The sequence below is a fragment of the Pelmatolapia mariae genome, linkage group LG7 (genome assembly GCF_036321145.2).
Source record: "Pelmatolapia mariae isolate MD_Pm_ZW linkage group LG7, Pm_UMD_F_2, whole genome shotgun sequence".
Taxonomy (NCBI): domain Eukaryota; kingdom Metazoa; phylum Chordata; class Actinopteri; order Cichliformes; family Cichlidae; genus Pelmatolapia; species Pelmatolapia mariae.
In genome coordinates, this window is record NC_086233.1 from 30,409,170 (window position 1) to 30,414,598 (window position 5,429).

Consider the following 5,429-nt stretch of genomic DNA (forward strand, 5'->3'; position numbering starts at 1 on the left):
CTGGAGAACTTCAAGACATGCTGAGGAGGTCATTTAGCCATTTAAATCAGCTGTGTTGGATCAAGGACACATATAAAACCTGTAGGACACTGGCCCTCCAGGCCTGGAGTTGCCCATCCCTGGTCTAGCAGCTCCTGTAGATGTAATGTGTAGGTGCCTCAGTACGTTTGTCTATATAGTGTATATTATCTACTTACTTACCTGTACGTGCATATCAGATTTTCATCTCACATTGCTCCAGGGTCTAAGAGTCACTCTCATCTGCATTGTCGACTTAAATTGGAGTGATACCTCTTTTTAAAACCTGTTAAAGAACAGTTAAAAGTACTGCATTGTGCTACACAATTAATTAAAACACAGCTTGAAGCACTCTGCCCTCTCCCTCTGTCACAAGCAAACACACAGCTTTCTTTCCCTCTGATTAACTTATCCGCAACTTTTTTATTCTGTTTAGTTCAGTTTCCTTCTTACTGCTGATGATTAGTTCAGACAGTGAGAAGATATATGTGAAATATATCTACATATCATTTCAATGAAAAAAGTGTCTGCACTGTAAAATGTAATTCTAGCTGTTTGTTATTTCAACATATTATTCTATATCAGTTTGACGATAGATGACTGAAGTTGTTGTTATAACATAGAATTACAAGTTAAAAACGTCCCAATTACACCAAAAAAAGCTAACTTGAAAACTCATGTCCAGCTAAATCAGAAACTTATGTGAACTTGACAATGCGGGTAAGTTGAGCACAGCAGGATTCAAAACTGCCTCACGTGACTGCTACCGAGGTGCATCATGGGGAATTGGCGGTTAACGACATGCTCACTTTACTTGGACGTTTTCTAATCGTCTTCTTTGGAATATGCTTTCAAGGTGAGTAACATTGGTTATAACTATAAGGAAAGAGAGCTACAAAAGTTGGAACATGTTTTGAATTTATGGCATGACGTGTGTTTTTCTCTTTTACCGAAATGTTTGCTTTAGCTAATGTAACTTTAGCCGACAAGGTCCAGCTTGTGTGTCATGACCAAACTTGACCTAATAAACTGACATATGGCCTTTTTTATGGGTTTAATGTGGCGCTGAGCAAATCACAAGTATTGTGCCGCTAGCTTTAAGGTTGTGCACTCAACCACTGTTGCGATATTAGCAAGCTAACTCAGCTAATTAATAAAGCTTATTTCATATTGTCTCTGTACTTGTAAATTCCTTTCAAGTTCACAGGCTGTTGTATTTTGGTGGAAGTTCATTTTGGCAATATTTCCAATAACTGGCTGGGTTCAAAAAGACCTTTTTGGCAGGACTCGGATGCTTGTTGTCATCTGTTTATCCCTATGTAATCACTTAAGGTGTTATTAACTGCTGCATGCTAAGCTGCAAGAGTGCACTGAGGACAGAGACAAAATATGGTCTACAAACCAGCATTATATTAGTTTTTATCAGATAGTCCTCCAGTGTGCTTATTTTTTGCTTTAATTATATTGTGCAGTTATTTGTTACCCTGAAATGCTTTATGCTTAACAACAGTTCACTATTTTGACTTATTTTTGAACTCTTGTGATCAGTATGACCAGATTGTGTGAGTTTCCATACTAAAAGAGCTGTAGTGATAAAATAATTGGCATCAGAGACACTGATTTTTGGCATGGTATACTGCAGAAGTTTTTTTTTTTTTTGCATAATTTACCTTTTAATTAAACTGCATTCTCTGTATTGTAACAAAACTAACATTGTTTATATGTCAGAAAATTAGCAAACATGAATAAATGGCGAAAACAATATAATTATAACATATATTTTTATTTTACTTATTTTAGGTCTGTGAAGCCAAACTTGATGCTGGGGATTTATTTTTGTCAGTGGAGTCAAATGGTAAGTTACAATTTGTGCATTTTGTCATACTGGAAACACCTCAGATTATATTGTAATTTAATAGCTCTGTAGAACAAATGATATAAAGATTGTAGTGTCAGGGTACTTCTTAAGAAGTAATATGGCACTATTGATGATCACATGCAGGTGGCATAAACTAAATATTCAGACGTGCTACCAACAAATGATTCATTAACAAAAGCAATGGAGCAGACTGTTTAAGTTCTTGTGGTTGTAATAACATCCATAACTGCAAGTTTGTCATTAATTTATTTTCACAGGTCTAGATGATCACATTTGACTTTGTCATTTAAATGAGGTGGACTTGCAAACTTTGCGCTCTTTGGGGTAAATTGCTGTCCACTACATATACACAGAATCTGCACAGTATTTCAGATCTAAAAAGGGAGTATGTAATGGACTTGCTGGCTTTAATGTAAAAAGCCTGTTGTGTAACTTTAATGAGGCAGTTGGACTAAAACAGTATTGCTCATCAAGGTAAACATCTGAGGAATAAGGAAACTGTTACTTGTCCTTTTACTCAGTGTTCTTTTAATCGCACGTTTACTAAAGTTTTACATCACATAAGTCATTTTCACAATCATTCTACTTTAAAAGATTTCAAGACAGAGCTTATTGTTCTCTGAACTTCCTTGTTTGCTGAACGGCAGGTAAAGTGCATCTTTTTGTTTGTTTGCTTTTGTGTGTTTGTGTTTTCTCTAATGGGCCTCAGATGACTGTTTGCTTAAATTTGGGTCTCAAAGAATCTTTTTTTAATTCTGCCTGTACTCTCCACCCCTCTTCTTCTATTGCTCAGGTTGAAGCAGAATTTGCCCGTCTTACATCTGTTAACCTGAAAGGGTTCCTTTTTGCTGTGCTTGACCATTATGGAGAGGTTCGTGGAGCTGTACAAAATCAAGAGCGGCATAGAAAGGCTAACTAGGCTCATAAGATGCTTCGGAGATGATGTAAGTGTTCAACTGCGAAATCTAATCCTTTGTTTAAGTTTTAGGTTATCCAGTTCAACTGATGAACTCATTGAAAGAAAGCTGATAAGTAAAGTCTGTCATCATATTTCACAACTGGACATTTAGTGTGGTAACTTTTACAGAATCTATGTATATTGGTGGTAGGTTGGATATCATATTCTACTTGAATGTCCTGATAAGCCTGATTCAAAATCTCCAATGATAATCATATATTGATGGAATTATGCATCAAAAAGCTGTGAATTTGGAGCTGTCTACATGCTTCATAAACACTGTTTAAAAAGTGTTTTTGTTTTCTTTTTGACTTCTTTGACCAGAGCCCTACACAAAGGAAGAGGACAGAGGACCTCATTTTCTAAAGGAAGATCCCTCACACACTTTCAAGACTGTGAAGGTTAGCATTGTTTCTTTTAGTAAATTTAATAATGACAGCACCACAGTGGATTTTAAATTAAAAAGTACATGTGTACTTTTTCCTCACCAAATGTATTATTACAAGATCTTTGACACTGGATTTGGTCTGGGTTTCAGAGAAACTAACTGGCAAGCTAGCATTGATATTATTAGTGTCTTGTGTTTATTCATGTCTTCACCAGGGTCTTTGACATTTCGCTGCTGTACTGTTCACTTCAGCTTTACGTTTGATTTCTCACATTGTATATTGTAATGGCAGAGATATTAGGATATTTAAGGGGCTGCAGTGGCTGCTACAGCTGTGGGGGGCAATACTTTGGTGAAATGTCCTGGACCCTGGGAAAGAGACTGTGTAGACTGGGTAAGCAATTAAAGGTTACTGGCCGAGAGTCATTGGGCAGCTGGGTAAAGGTGGATGTTGATATTCAGTGCCAATTATGCAACCTGTTCAGCCATGTCTATATGCTCTTTTTTCATGCTGTTAATATAGGGGGAAAAAATAAACTTTAATCAATAAACTGATTAAAGAAGCATTGTCTATGGAGCCATAATCTGATCCTGTAGTGTAGCTGCAGTTTGCACATTTCATGTATTCTCAGCCAGATTTGGTTTAGAGCACAGCCAATATTTAGCATAAGTAGATTTAAATTCACACACTGGTGATGGCAAGCTACATTGTAGCCACAGCCACCCTGGGGCGCACTGACAGAGGCGAGGCTGCCGGACACTGGCACCACCGGGCCCTCTGACCACCACCAGTAGGCAACAGGTGAAGTGTCTTGCCCAAGGACACAACGACTGAAACTGTCGGAGCCAGGGCTCGAACCGGCAACCTTCCAATTATAAGACGAACTGTCAACTCTTGAGTCACAATTCAGTCATCCACCCATGTGTGTGAATGACTGAATGTGTAAAGCACTTTGGAGTCCTTAGGGGACTAGTAAAGCGCTATACAAATACAGGCCATTTACCATTTAAATTGAAAATTTTGTTTGAATTCTGCAATTGAAGACATGCTCAGTTATTTATGAACATGGTCTTTGTTTAAAGCAAGAAATGGATTTGTAACATGGGGGTGCATATCTCATTCTGAAAAAACTTTAACAACTAATAAGTGTTACCCAAAGCCAATCACCATCATCCAAAGCATCAGTATGGCTCTTCTTTGGAAAGACATGAATTGTTAAGCACACGGGATATTGTGTAATTGTAATTGTGTAATTTTTTTTTTTTTTTGTCTTTGAACCCTTTTATAGCCGACAGGTATTGAAGACACGTTTTCTAAGAGGATGAAAGTTGGCATTGCGATGGTGAAAGAAGAAGACATCGATGTGTTGGTTGTCCTTGAGGCAGCAGTAATCCTGTCTAATCTGAGGGATGTCTCAAGTGCCATTTCCATGCTGATGGGCCTTCTTTTTGCCCTCAACATACACTATCCAAAGGAACTTAAGGACATCTTTGAAGTCATTCAGAACATCCTAATGAACATTGGTGGAAGGCAGTGCATCTCACTAGTGCATGGTCTAAGAAACAGACTCTTGCAGAAAGCCATGCAGAACTGTAATTGTATGATCCTTAGTGTTAAGGACAGTTTTTATTTTACTGTTTGTTTTTTTATTCTTGCAAGTTCTCATTCTCACTTTTGTATGTCACTAAATGACTACACTTTACATTCCAGATTAGACAATTACTCATTTGTTCATGGTTTAAGAAACTTATGTGAACAACAATATAATGCTGGACTTTGCAGATGCTTATCTCATGCAAGTCAGTAGTTTTTCCTTTGTTTTGCAATTGAGCTGACTCAAACTAATGTTTCTGAAATATCCATATTATCAAATGTTTCAGAAGCATGCAGTCATTTTCAGAGATATTGGTTCTGTGGAATTTGTTGCAATTGTAAACGAAGACAAATACAAGAGTTTGATGTCTTAGTTGTTATAAACTGATCTTTACTGTCACTTATCAAAGGTTTTGTACTGTTTTAATATTTCACATTTTATGCTAACAGGTGTGACTGAGCACAATGAAGTTTAAAAATTTTGCAAATGTAAAGAATAACTTTTCTAAAATAGCAAGTGTCCCGTTGATACATTACAGTAATGCAGACTTTATGTTGTTACTTCACAAGAATCACTACTGCTCCTAGAGTA

General features: G+C 37.0%; 1 long non-coding RNA gene across 1 annotated transcript; it reads left to right on the forward strand.

Moving 5' to 3' along the window:
• The first annotated feature begins 2,738 nt into the window (after positions 1–2,738).
• On the forward strand, positions 2,739–4,873 carry LOC134630567 (uncharacterized). Its single transcript, XR_010094305.1, has 3 exons — positions 2,739–2,841; positions 3,180–3,256; positions 4,533–4,873. It is a non-coding gene; the product is annotated as an uncharacterized LOC134630567 (long non-coding RNA).
• The last annotated feature ends 556 nt before the right edge of the window (positions 4,874–5,429 follow it).